Source organism: Solanum pennellii, chromosome 4 (assembly GCF_001406875.1).
Source record: "Solanum pennellii chromosome 4, SPENNV200".
NCBI classification, from domain to species: Eukaryota; Viridiplantae; Streptophyta; class Magnoliopsida; order Solanales; family Solanaceae; genus Solanum; species Solanum pennellii.
In genome coordinates this window covers 62,979,268-62,993,973 of record NC_028640.1, presented here as the reverse complement: position 1 = coordinate 62,993,973, position 14,706 = coordinate 62,979,268, and the positions used below count along the sequence as shown (strand labels likewise).

Genomic DNA, 14,706 nt, shown 5'->3' with positions numbered 1-14,706 from the left:
AATATATTTTAAAAAATATTTTCAACTTAAGATTTTTATTTTTTCACTTCTATCCCTGCCTTGCCCCGCCAGCCACCCTACTAGCAGCCCCCTCAAAAAAAAAATTTGTTTTTAAAAAGTATTTTTAGTTTCAAAAATTTATTTTCTAATCTAATAAAAATAAAATATATTTGTCAAAAATACTTTTCATTCATAAATTAAACACTAAAAATTATTCAGTTTCAAAATTTATTTTCTACTCTAATAAAAATAAAAGATATTTGTCAAAAATACTTTTCTTTCATAAATAAAACACTAAAAATCATTTCCAAAAGAGTTAATAAATGCAGTCAGAATGACTTATCATATATGTGATGGAGGTGCGATATTGATCTAGATAGAAGGTTAGAGAGGCCAAAGAAACCATGACCATAATATTGATCTTGTGACTTGATAACTTTACATATATCTTAAATATGCTTAACAACGATAATCAGATGTGATGAAAACACGCAAGCTCCATATAATCTTAAATACTAATCTCTCTCTGAACAATTCCTGAAATTGTAATCGCTTTTACTTCACAAACTTTAGTCGAAAGTGTGAATAAAAATTACAAAAAATCAAAATCTCTTGAGAAGGATAACACTTCTTCTTATAATTGTAATAGTGAATTAAACAATACTTGTCTATAATCAATTTTGTGTAGAATCAATAAACTGAATTGTCTAACATCACTTATTGTTAGTGAAAACTTACAAGATAACAAAATACAAGATTGCAACTGAAAATGAAATGAAGAAATAAAATCTCTTCAGGCAGAGGTAGATCTAGGATTTAGAGTCACTAGGTGCCAAGCGGAGGCGGACCACATGATTTGACAGAGGTGCGTATGCATCCGTTAACTTTTTTAAAAATCACGTGTATATATGTATATCTATCAAGAGAAACCGACATAAAGTAGGATATAATCAATTGTGCCCCATATGAGGCGTCGGGGTGCCCTTGTTTAGTTAATACAAGCTAGAGGAACCACTTGTGAGAATAAGACTTGGTCTTATTTCATTATTTTTGCTTTAAGTTTAGCTTATAAATCATATTCGAGCCATTAGTTACAAACCAAATACTACATTATTCTTAATTGTGGTAAAAGTTTCGTTAACTACCTAAATTAAGATAATATTGGTGCATCAAAATCTTCAAATTTTGGATTCTTCTCTAATACTCAGTAGACTCATCGATAAAATTAATTTTAGATTCAGATAGAATTATTCGTCTTGTGGTTGGATGGGAGAGCAGGATTGGACGACGGACGGAAGGCTGAAGCTTTAATTAATGACAATTTGTTGTTGTTCAAAAGTTTAAAGGAGGTTTCAGCGGTGAAGAGAATTTTTTTATACATATTCAATCATATAAAAGAAAATTCAAAGAGTTAAATTAAATTATTTAAATATAATTATTGATTAATACTTAATTATAAGTTGATATGTAAAAAGAATAGAAAAAGAGAATGTTTGTAGTAGTTTAATAGAGAAACGTTGCATGTGGTTAAAGAGAAAAATTAAAATAAACAAAGGCTTCCTATAGTTGGAAAAAGTTAAATCAAAATATTGCTAGCTGGAATCGATCCCGCGACCTAGGCCTTGCAAAGTAGACGGTTCATTACTGCGCTAAAGAATACTTCAGTTCGATGGGCAACACAGTTATTATTTATACAAATGTTATATAAAAATACTTATATACATATAGAGCCTCTGTCGAAGCTCGTAGGTGGTGTGGCACCCCCACGAGCCATAATAGATCCGCCACTGTCTTCAGGCTGAGGCGTGGATATCTCGCTCTCTTTAAGAAGATTCAAGTCCACTGCATCAAATATTTTCACTGATCCAGCAGTAGTCCTCTTTGACTTGTCCCCTCCAGGATGCAACAACCTTCACAAAGTATAACTCAACAACTCTGGACAAGAGTTGAGTTCAAAACTCCACAAATAAAACGCCTCCCTTCAACTTATAATAATTCTCTTTTTGACTAACTCTTTTCACTCTATATTTTTCTCTTGTGTGTTATATATCAAACCAAATGAAAACCACCACTATTTATACTACAAGAAGTTTTCCTAGGAATGGATAGAAAGATAATGGGGTAGTAAATAGTGAAGATAAGTAATGGTCATAATGCCACAAACCACTAAGTGGCCAACAACATTCACTAATAAGAATGGCAATTAAGCCAAAAACTAACAGACGAAAAGAAGTTATGCACCTAGGCTATTATGCCTAACTTCTTACATGAGTTAATCAAAAAAAGGGAAACATTTTTAACATAATTAAAAATATTAAAATGCTTACAGAATCTCATTGAACCAAAAATCCCCCACTCATTTTAATATTTAGATAAGAGCGTATATCAACTGAAGGAAGACTACTATGCATAATGAAGGTGTGCTCTGTATTGAACCTCCACTTAGTGAACAGTAACTTTTACTCCAGAGTCATAGTGGTCTCAAACTTGAACTATGACTACTTAAGGGAAATAAAATATCACTGATCACACATAATAATCAAGGTGTTGATATGATCTTTAAAGCCAGCACGATATAGCTATGTGTATCACGATTTCATGAGTGCTTTTGAAAATAAGCTCGATTCTCATAGGAAGCAACCTACTTCCACACATCACATAGGTGAAATTTATCGAGAGTGCTCATGTAAGCTTAACACTCCACCCATACGGGCAACATATATTCATTAAGAGTTTTATCAACTCAACCTTCACAAACTACATGAAACAACGCACTCACATCATAGGGAGGGAATAAAAAGATAGTGCATTTTTCACAACAAATCATCATATGATTAGTTTTTTCCTTTGAACCTGGTTATAGGATCTCTATTTCCAGGTTGGATTTCCTCATATATGACTCAAGGATTTTATAGGCTTCAATTCCATCCCCCTCGATGTGCACCAGACCTTTTCTCTCGTTAAGTCCTTAGTAAGAGGATCTGCAAGATTATCACAAGAATTGACATAATCAATATTAATGGTATCATTTGTCAAATACGATCTTACATTATTGTGTTTTCTTCTTATAGGTCTGGATTACCGTTGTAATAACGGTTTTGAACTCTACCAATTGCAGCGGTGCTATCACAATGAATTAAAATAGCTTGAATTGTTTTTTTAAAATAAGGTATTTGAAATAGTAAATCTCTTAACAAATTCGCTTCCTCACTAGTTGAAGCTAAAGCAATTAGTTCATCCTCAATGGTAGAGTTAGATATTATAATTTACTTTTTCAATATCCAACAAACAACACCACCACCTAGAGTAAAGACATAACCAATGGTAGAACACAAATCACATGACAAAGTGTTCCAATCTGCATCAGAAAAGCCTTCAAGTACAACATGATATTTTTTATAAAACAAATAACATTTTTTCGTTCCAATTAAATATCTCATAACTCTTGTTACAACATGACAATATTCATTACCTGGCTTGCTTGTAAACCTGCCAAGTACTTCTACTGCATATGCAATATCAGGTCTAGTGCATTCAGTCACATATCTCAAACTTCCGATTATACTAGCATATTCTTTTTGAGTTGCTAAATCATTTTCACTTTCAACAGTTTATAAGTGAACACTTGAATAAAAAAGAGTAGCAACATGCTTGCAATCTTATATTTTTTCAAATTTTCTCAACATAATGTGACTGGTCAAGGAAAATTTCCTCACATGTTCTTGTTATTTTTATTTATAAAATAAAATTTGTCTCACCAAGATCTTTCATGTCAAAATGGCTTCTAAGAATATTTTTAGCTTCATCAATAACATTCATGTTAGAGCCAAAGATCAACAAATCATCAACATATAGGCAAATAATCACATGTGAATTATTCCAAGATTTGTGATATATGTACTTATCACACTCATTTGTTTTAAAATCATTTTAATCATGCAAGAATCAAACTTTTCATGCCATTGCTTAGATGCTTGTTTCAAGCCATATAGGGACTTAGTAAGCTTACATACTTTGCTTTCTTGGCCTGCTTCAGCAAAACACTCGGATTGATTCATATAAATTTCTTCATTTAGTTCTCAATTTAGAAAAGCATCTTTACATCCATTTGATTAATTTGCAAATCAAAATTGCAGCCAAAACAATTAAAAGTCTTATAGATGTAATTCTTGTTATCAGAGAAAAAGTATTCAAAAATTCTAGGCCTTTAGTTGTTTAAAACTTGTTGCAACTAGCCTAGCCTTATATTTATCAATGGATCCATCCGGTTTCAAGTTTTATCGTACGACCCATGTGCAACCAATAGTTACAACCTAGTAATAAATTAACTAACTTCCAAGTTTTATTAGAAATTAGAGATTCTGTTTCACCATTTACAGCCTCTTTCCAAAAAAATAGAATCATGTGAAGATAATGCTTCTTTCAAAGTTAGAGTGTCATCTTCAATATTAAACACATAAAAATCAAGACCAGAATCTTTTTCTACTCTAGCTCTTTTACTTCTTCTTAACTAAAAATCATCAACTTCTTTATTTTTCAATGTAAAAGTAGAAGAACTAGATAGTGACAAAATATTTTCAATCCTTTAACCCCCACTATTCTTAGAATCAAAAGGAAATTTATTTTCAAGAATAATAGCATCACATGATTCTATCACAATATTATCTTCAAGATTAAAAAATCTATAGATTGTACTATTTGAAGCATAACCAAGAAAAGCACCAGTAGTAACTTTCTTACCCAACCTTGTAATCTTGGGATCCATTAGCCTCACAAAGGCTAGACAACCCCAAACTCTTAGATATCCCAAACTTGGCTTGTAACCTTTCCACAATTCAAAAGGTGTCAATTTAGACTTTTTATGAGGCACACGATTCAAAACATAACAAGCAGTTAAAATAGTTTCACCCCAAAAATTCAAAGGTGTTGTGACTCAATAAGCATGACATTAGCCAATTCATAAGGAGGAGTAGTTTCATGAATTATTTTCAATGATCTTACAAAAGAATTAAACTCATTTGATTCATATTCACGGCCTCTATCACTTCTAATTCTTCTTATTTTTCTTCCAAACTGATTTTCAACCTCATGGAGATAAGTTTTGAAATTTTCAATAGCATCACTTTTATTTTTCATCAAGTAAACATATGTAAACTTAGAAAAATCATCAATGAAAGTGATAAAATATCTATTACCTCCACGAATTAGAATTCCACCAAGTTCACAAATATCAAGTATGAACAAATTAGTTTTTCTTTCAACTTGAAAATGAGGTCTTTTAGTGATTTTAGCTTTACTACAAGTCTCACGCTTTTCAAAATTATTTTTAACTATTGGGATTAATCCTAAACTACTCATGATTCCAATATAACGATCATTAATATGACACAAACGAGAATGCCAAAAATTGGTAGAAGAAAGCATATAAACAGAAGTAGAAGTTCTATTCATTTCAATACTCAACTTAAACATCCCATTACATGCATATCCCTTCCCCACAAAAATACCCTTCTTCACAATTACATATTGATTAGATTCAATAATCTGTTTGAAACCTGCTTTATTAAGAAGAAAACTAGACGTCAAATTTTTCTCATAGAAGGATTATAAAGTACATCTTTCAAAGTTAATACCCTTTCAGAAGTAAAACACAATTCGACATCTTCCTTTCCAAGCACTTGAGTAGTATGAGCATCACCAAGAATGATGATTTTGGGCTCCTCAAAATGAATATATTTTTTAAACCAGTGTTTGTCATAACAGATATGACGCTTTGCACCAGAATCATCCCACCATCCATCAACATTCTCAACCATATTTATGTCGGTAATCACCGCCACAAAAGGTTCATCGGTAAAGTTTGCTTGAGGGTTAAATCCACGTTTTCAGAATTTGCAAAATCGAGCAATATGACCACTCTTGCCACAAAACAAAGTATAGTCCCTTTTCTTGAACTTGGTGACTTTGCTTGGTTATTTTCACCATTATTTTTCTTGGGAGGTCTACCATTATTTTCTAGAATTTTTTCTTCTTAGGCTGCAAAGAAGTAGTTTTGTGAGTTTCAAGAGTAGCATTATTCGAAGTAATTAAAATTAACTTCGTTGTAATGCTATTCTCTTCTGTTTGTAAAAGTGCATCTTGGCCCCTTGCTTCTTCAATGCGAATTTTCATTGCCAAGGTTTCAAGAGAGGTTTCCTTTTGTTTGTGGTGCATAGTTTTTTGAAATTCCTTCAAAGAAGGTAGAAATTTATCTAATATGCTAGAAACAATAAGGTTATCTCCAATTTTAACCTCTTCAGACCTAAACTCTCCAACAATCATGATAAAGTCTTGAGCTCGGTCTACCACTATTTTGTTGTCCACCATTTGAAAACAAAAAAATCTATTAGCTGCATATTTTTTGGCTCCAACCTCTTCAGTATCATACTAACTCTGCAATGTTTTCCAATTTTTCTTTGCACTAGAGTAAGTTGTATCATAATAATCATAAAAATCAGACAGACAGTTAAGAATATAATACCGATACTTATAAGAATCTCCATCGTATTTTTCCACATTTTTTAGATGAGAAATAGTCTCATCATCATTCATAGAGGTGATGTCTTCTTTATTAGAATTCTTCTCAGTTAACACATAAGAAACATTGAGAAGACTTAAGTAGAAAAGTACTTTACCATTCCATCTCTTAAAATGGTTACCATTGTACCGAAATGGCTTGTTAAGATTTCTCGTCTTGACATCCGCGATTTTTTCAATTGTAGTCATGATGAATCTCCTTAAAATTGTTAGTGAAAACTTACAAGATAAAAAAATACAAGATTACAACTGAAAATAAAATAAAGAAATAAAATCTCTTCAGGTTGAGGCGCGAATATCTCGCTCTCTTTAAGGAGATTCAAGCCCACTGTAACAAATACTTTCACCGGTCCAGCAGTAGTCCTCTTTGACTTGTCCCCTCCAGGATACAACAGCCTTCACAAAATATAACTCCACAACTATGGACAAGAGTTGAGTCCAAAGCTCCACAAATAAAACACCTCCCTTCAACTAATAACACTACAACCAAAATAACTTTTTGCGACATTAAATATTGACACTAATAAAGAGTGCTAACGTCTTTGCCGGCATTAGTTAAGTACCATTAGAACCAATATCGCTAAAGTCTTTAGGGACATATAAAGAGTGACAATTGCCGCTAAAAATACATATTTAGCGGCAATTAAGAATTAAATGTCGCTAATGGTCATTTTTGTTGTAGTGTAAGAACTCTCTTTTTAACTAACTCTTTTCACTCCATATTTTTCTCTTGTGTGTTATATACCAAACCAAATGAAAACCACCACTATTTATACTACAAGAAGTCTTCTTAGCAATGAATAGGAAGATAATGAGATAGTAAATTGTGAAGATAAATGGCCTTAGAAGTCACATATGTTATAAGGTATAATGAAGGAATAAAAAATAAGATAAAGCAGATTGAATATAAAAAAGTAATGGTCATCTATGACCATTACACGTTCTTCCAGAAACCACTAAGTGGTCAACAACATTCACTAATAAAAATGGCAATTAAGCCAAAAACTAACGGACAAAAAGAAGTTATGCATCTAGGCTATTGTGTGTAACTTCTTACATGAGTTAATCAAAAGAAGGGAAAACATTTTTAACATAATTAAAAATATTAAAATGATTATAGAATCTCATCGAACCAACACTTATTACTTGTGATCACAATACCTGCATGTGTGTTGGGAGGGCAACACACACCAAGTCAAATAAAAGAGCTAACAGAATCATGTCACATTTCAAAATGCTAAAAAAATATGTGAAATCAAATAATCAAAGACCAATGAAATTTATCATGTGAACAATTGACATTTCTAACCAATTATCGTGTTACTTTGATTTGATTGATTAAAACAAGAGTTTGTGTTTATTATTACTTATCAACCATAAAATTATAAATACGGGTGTCATATTCAAGTATAAGTCAAAATTAAATTTTCGAATTCAAGTACAAGTCAACATCAAAGTTTAAATTAAATTCAAAAGCGCTTGAATTAAAATTCTGAAAAGAAGATACAAAGGATTGTTATAATATTTTTCGTTCTTGATTGTAATTTTTTTAACGCAATTCTTTTTATTTTTTTGTTTTTAGTCCTTGGTTTGGTTTCACGTTCCTAATTACCTTTAAATCTACTTTTAATTAATCCATTAATTATTCTTGATTAGCTTTATGTATCAATTAATTTCTACAAAAATCTTGACTATTTTTTTGTCTTGTATTTTATTAACATTAGGCCATTAAGTTAAAATTTAAAATAATATAAGGTACTTCCTCCAAAAGTCTTTTTTTTTCAAGTTCCATTGTTTGCCCAGTATTGTTATAATCTTATGTTCAAGAAAAATGTTTTCAAAGTAAAAACAGTAGGACAGCCAAAAATACAACTAAAACAATATTAATAGTAAAGATAAGGAAAATTCAATCAAAGGCGGTCAGAAAATTTTTTCAACCATTAATCAAATACATAATTTTTTATTTTAATACGCAGATTTAACGCATGCATTAGCTTCATACGAGACTTTATTCGGTACAACAACAACGAGAACTTATAGCACATGATCCATATTTAAATCCTCGACCTTTGCAGTCAAACAAGCAATCTTCTTCTGTAAACTCATCTGTGCATTTCTTAAAGCAAAATTCCCTACCTCCATCATTTGTTGATGCACCTATCATGCATTGAAAAAAAAAATTGATTTACAATGTTTTAGAAGGTAGATAAATTAACATGAAAAAGTAAACATATATGTATGTTATGTGATTTACCAAGAGGATTTGATGCAATTGAAAATGGAACAATTAAGAGAAGGAAAACAATCAAAAACTTGAAAAAATCCATTTGAGGCTTATATTCTTCTTGATTGATATATATATATATATACTGAAGAGTATACTGACTTGGTATCAAAATAGAAAATAAAGTGGTTGTTTATATAGGGATGATTCTTTTGTACAGATAAAATGGCATTTAATATTTTGGGAGGGGGAAATTTATGATTCATTGATTTGCAATTAATGAACGGCTTAATATTAATTATTTAGTCTCTATTATTAAATTTATTTTCCTTCAATCTTAATCATGTATTTGTTTTTCTTATTTTGTAATTATGTAATGAGTTTAAATGTTTAAAATCTATGACGGGTCCAATATCATTAAAATATCTATTTAAGAATTTCTTCAAAATGACAGCTTATGACAGAGCTAGAAATTTTACTAAGGGTGTCCAAAAATAATGGTGCGTGAAATTCAAATAGTTTTCAGGCTAATTTAAATAATTTCTGTCGATTTTTATAGTATTTGAAAGGTTATTCATATAATTATATGCATAGTTAGTATATTTAATAAATATTTGAATATATCAAAAGGTTTATACATTGTTAATATAAGTATTTTAATAATTTCGTTTAGTACAACTTGTAGTCATAATTTTTAGTTATTTAAATTGATTAGTTATTTTATTTCATTAAGATTAAGAAGCTCATGAATCGATCTTTATTAATTTACCTTATTAAGTATTTTAGCTAATTACCAACTAACTCATTCGGTTAAATGTTAACTTGATTTGGCTACTATTGAAATTCATACAGTCTCTTGAGTGAAATTTAGTGTTTCTCCAATTGAATTGCAAGACCAAGTTTTGGGCCAGCTTCTACGCAATTTTTTTGTAGCCATATCCCATGATCAGTTAGCCCCTTTTTAATGGACAAGCTATATAAATTCCACTAGTTTAAGTCCTAGTCACTTAGATTCTCTATAGTTTTAAATATTACTTTCTCTACCATTTTTTATATTTAGGATACATGGGTTTGAATCAATGAGATACATGTATCTGTCCATTTTTTAAATTGAGATACATATTTTATTTGTTTAAATTAATTGGTTGTAAGTTGTAGCTGAAACGGAAGCTAACCTAGAATTATTACAATTTGTTTATGAAAAGAAACAAATAAAAAAAATTTTGTCGGAAGTTTATTATTCATTAACAATCCCTTTAACACGATTCATACTATTTTTCGAATTATGAGTCATTAAAATGAAATGGAGAGATAAAAAACTCAAACAATGTAAAAATTCTAAAATCTATCGGCTAAAATAATTTAAAACATTGATTTGTATACGGTTGAAACCTTCTTTGTCACTTCAATGTTGATTATGTCGAGATTGATTTAAATCTTGTACATGCAAAAGGTGTATTGAATTGCTAAAGAAGAAGGGGTAATGAGGGATACGTGTAGGAGTGGGAATGAAGGGATGAGGGTGGGATAGTGTGAATAGAATACAAACGTTTTGGAATTGAGGAGGGAAGCGGCTGAATTGAAGAGAAATAAAAATAATTTTAATTATTAATGTCCCACTAATTAAGGAGATATAATTTTAAGATAATTATTTACTATAATTTTTAAGGTATTGTGTATCCGATTTAATTTTCTAAATTATATGGTATATTTACTAAAAAGTGATAATCTATGTAATATTTTTAAAGTAGAGATAAAATATGTATATATGATAGCGTAATATATCTATATAGGTAGTTTTTCCCTTTTTATTTCCGAAACCCGATTCCCTTTTTATTCAGCTGCATATGTGCAGCAGCCCATTCTTTTAATTGACCCGACGTATTTTCTCTTCTCTCTAACGTTAACAAAGAAACCCACAAGTGTCTCCATCAGAAAATACACAATGTCACCAATGATTTCAGCTATGCGACAATAACAATGGTAACAATTCTTGTTTACAAGCAAATGGAGCAGTACACAACGTCTACGCACGTAGTTCACACCCGTGTCGTCGTCTTCCTCAGTCGTACGCTCGTACAACAGAAGCAGACATGCTTTTGCGGTCTTGCCCAGCCGCGATTCTCGCAAAAGCACTATTGTAGACGAGAAATCTTCCTTTGACTCGTGTTGATGGATGCCATATTGAGCACAAGGACGATCGATTCGATCAAAGCCGCTCGCGTCTGTTTTGAACTTTTGCAGTTTGCTGAAAATTGGAGATTTCTCGTACAACCCGATTGTTTTCTGATCCTTGGAGCAAAATTTAAAACTGAAATTCGAAGGAAAATTCCATCTATGCCCTTGTTCTTATCCCAGTTTTCTCCTTTTCTCCCAAAAATTGAAAACCTAAATTTCCCCCCTATATAAACCTCTTTTTATTCATGGTTTTGGGGTTGGAGAAGTTTGTGGAGCAAAAGGTATTGATAAAGCAGCACAGCAAAATAGTTATAAGATATATAGAAACACATTTAAGAAACAATGAGAGCAAAATGGTTCTGGTGTGAGTGTCTTTCTACTTTCTCGTTTGTCCTCATTTCTCGACGTTCATTAGAGTTTAAGGTTCTTCTCAAGTTCCCTATTTGTTGACTCGTATTTGCATCTCGGTGGGAAAAGTTTGGCATTTCTATCGGTATAATTAGATCGGAGTATCACGTTTCGACACGGTATAATTGGATTGGAGTGTCACGTTTCGATGCGTTATAATTGGATCAGAGTGTCATGTTCTGACATAGTATAATTGGATCAGAGTGTCACGTTTCCAACACGGTAATATCAAAGGAAAAAGATATTGAATTAACTTAATGTAATCAATATCAAAGAAATCATTTCCCAAATGAGTGTGGTATGGAGGCATGAGTCGTCATAAATGTCTTGATATTGTGAGTGATTGCGTACTTACTTTAATGTTGTTGTCACTGCGTTTGTTTCTTACCACCTTCTAAGTGTCATAGTTGATTTTATATTATTCATTGTATGTTAGTTTCTATTTGGGTTGGCCGATGATACCTACTCAGTATATATTGCCCCGTACTTAGCCCTACTTATATTTTTATTTGTTTTCCTTTTATGGAGTGCAGTATTTTGAGGCAAGTGGATTTCTAAACTCTTGTTAAGTGTATGGAATGCGTGTATTTCCTTGTGGTATATGTTTGGAAGTGATGGGATTGGTGATGGGTTGACTTGTCCACATTGATTAATTCTAATGATGAAAAAAAAAGGATAACAAAAGGCAATGTGGGTAATTGTTTATGTGTGATGTGTTGAGAAAGGTTTGATGGCTTGTTGAATCATTGTTGATTTGATTTCATGTTTGTGTGGTTGTGAATTGTGCAATGTTATGAAAATGGTATCAGAGCCCCAGGTTCATAGGTCCCACGTGTATACAAGTCGAGTCTAAATAGAGTCTTGAGGATAGGTACGGAGACGTCTGTACTTATCTTCGAGAGGCTATAGTGACTTTTAGGAAGAATCTTCACTTCTTGGATCTCTATCGTGCGTACTTGATGCCGTTTTGATTCTTATCGCTTCACTACATTCACTCTCATTTATTTGATGACTCGTGCGTAGTTCCTCATATTAATAATTGGTGTGTCGTGTATGGGTTGGATGTTAATTAAATCTGATATTAAGGTGGAAATAATATATTTATGAAAGGAATGTGTGATCCTATTTGAAGGGGTTGAGTAAGGTTAGTTACTCTAGTAAAAAAATAGTACTTATGTGGTATAAGCAATATCTGGAGTGGTTTGACAATAAGAAGTTAAATGTTTAAAGAGTTGACTAGATAATGAATAGTGTAATCTTGAGAAAAATTATAGTTGATATAATTTCATAACATTAATGGGTTGCTAAGTGAATGATGTTGCACCAATTGAGGTCAGAATCTCTTTTGTGGTTTCATAGATTGAGTGTATATCAAATAAGGTCATGATACGACTATAACAATGGTTACTTATATTTTATTTCCGCACTTTATTGTAATGGTTGAGTTTTAGGCTGACTTGTCTTGGTGGAATAAGACGAGTGCCATCACACCCATTTTTGGGTCGTGACAGCAGCGAGTGTAACAACGACTTGACTCGCCCTCAACTCTAGCCAGTCTCAACATATCAGGTTCAATGTTGAACTATTCATTCGAGCTTGTGCTGGATTCTCTCAGTCATGGCATGATGTTCTTAAATTTCATACATGGACCATCTTATTTACTCATTTTGGTGTCTTTAATACTTTTACACTTGGTATTTTAAGAAAAAATGCCCTTGATGTAATGACTTTCAGCTTTTGGGAAATGATAGTTAATAAGATTTTAAGCTTCCGCTTTATTCTTGTAGTTTGTAAGTTGGGGTTAAACTTGTTGGTTTTTCCACCTATAAGGTAAAGTGTGGGTGTCACTCACGACTCGATTTGGATCGTGATGAAAGTTTTTCCTTAGTAACTTGGAATTTTCCAACCAAGTCAACAATTGGACGAAATCGAAATCAGTAAAGTCTAGAGAAATATCATAATAATTGGGTGATCTAACTATGATCTTGATCATATAAATAGATATCTAAGAAGTTAAGGAACTCATATAACTTTGTGAAATTAAATTCGAGCGAGTAGACTCTTTAAATCGATCTTAGCGTGAATGGATAATTTCTGAGTATCATTGGTTGAAGGTGTGTTGTGAAATGGGGGTTTTGAAATTCTTTATTTAGCTCTCTGTTTCCTTTAAAGCCGCTAAGGCTGGATTATTTCCGCTAGGGTAGGGCCGTTGTGGCAGGATGAGTGCCGCCATAGCGGGCCAGTCACGAATTAAGTCGAAAATAAACCTCAAAAATGTTTTATTCTGCACTTTTCGACTTTGAGAACTAGGGGATGACCCCATGTGTTTTCTTGATAGTTTTCCACCATTATTGATGCAAAAGGTAAGATTTTCACCCCCCCAAATCTATTTTTGATCCGTAGAATATAAATTCGTGGGTAATAATTGTTGGGGAAAGATTTTGGAACTGTTTGGATGGTGAGAAAAATCCTAATTTGGATATTAGGATCATAGATTTGATCTGGGGTTGATAGTGTTGACTTTATTTCGGGTAACTCGACATTATTTATTCATTCCCGTATTATATTAATTGCTTATAGACTAAGAACAAGCGAAACGAATCCGGAAAGGGAAGAATCAAGTTTCTTAGGGAATTTAAGTGTGTTTCAAGGTAGGTGATGATTGTGATTTCATGTTGTGTGATGTATATTTGTTCTTGCTTCATTATAATTCTTGATTGTATGATTTTGAGAATATACTTGTGATTGTGGCTTATCAAATGGAACAAGTGTTGCGTTCTAACACACTAACTGGGATCAATTGCCATGTTTCGGTATAAACATGGGATCGATTGCCACATTCCACATAAATGTTGGTTTGGATACCATATATCGATACACTAACAGTTTGGGTGTGGGTTTCATGAGAGGGCCATTGACTTGACATAACAGTATATCTTGATAATTTTGAAATTATACGTTGTTCGTAAATGATGTTGATGTATTATATGTTTGGTGTATGGATGTTTTTATTATGTTGTTATGACTTATATATGCTGAACTTAGTGGGATATCCACGTAATGCTAACAGTACACTGTGGTTGTGTACAGATATTGTACTTGCTCTTTCTTTGTTGAGTTCAGGGCCTCTTCAGGCGGCTATTGACAGGCCTTGTTTAGAAGATCAGTGATCGTTTCGAATTCAAGGGTGAGTCAATTCTTTCGGACTGCCTTGAATTCTCTTTCTTTTTATGTCCACATTTCGGACTTACACTAGTACTTTAGATTTTTTATGATAAGGATGGGGTTATACCCCTTCTTGTTTAGACTTATGGAATTTG

At 32.2% G+C, this 14,706-nt stretch overlaps 1 long non-coding RNA gene across 1 annotated transcript; it reads right to left on the bottom strand.

Annotated features, from left to right (window-relative positions):
* Positions 1-8,481: 8,481 nt before the first annotated feature.
* Positions 8,482-8,952, bottom strand: LOC107017472. The gene is made up of 2 exons (XR_001456502.2): positions 8,831-8,952; positions 8,482-8,733 (listed from the first exon to the last, which is right to left on the bottom strand). It is a non-coding gene; the product is annotated as an uncharacterized LOC107017472 (long non-coding RNA).
* Positions 8,953-14,706: the final 5,754 nt, after the last annotated feature.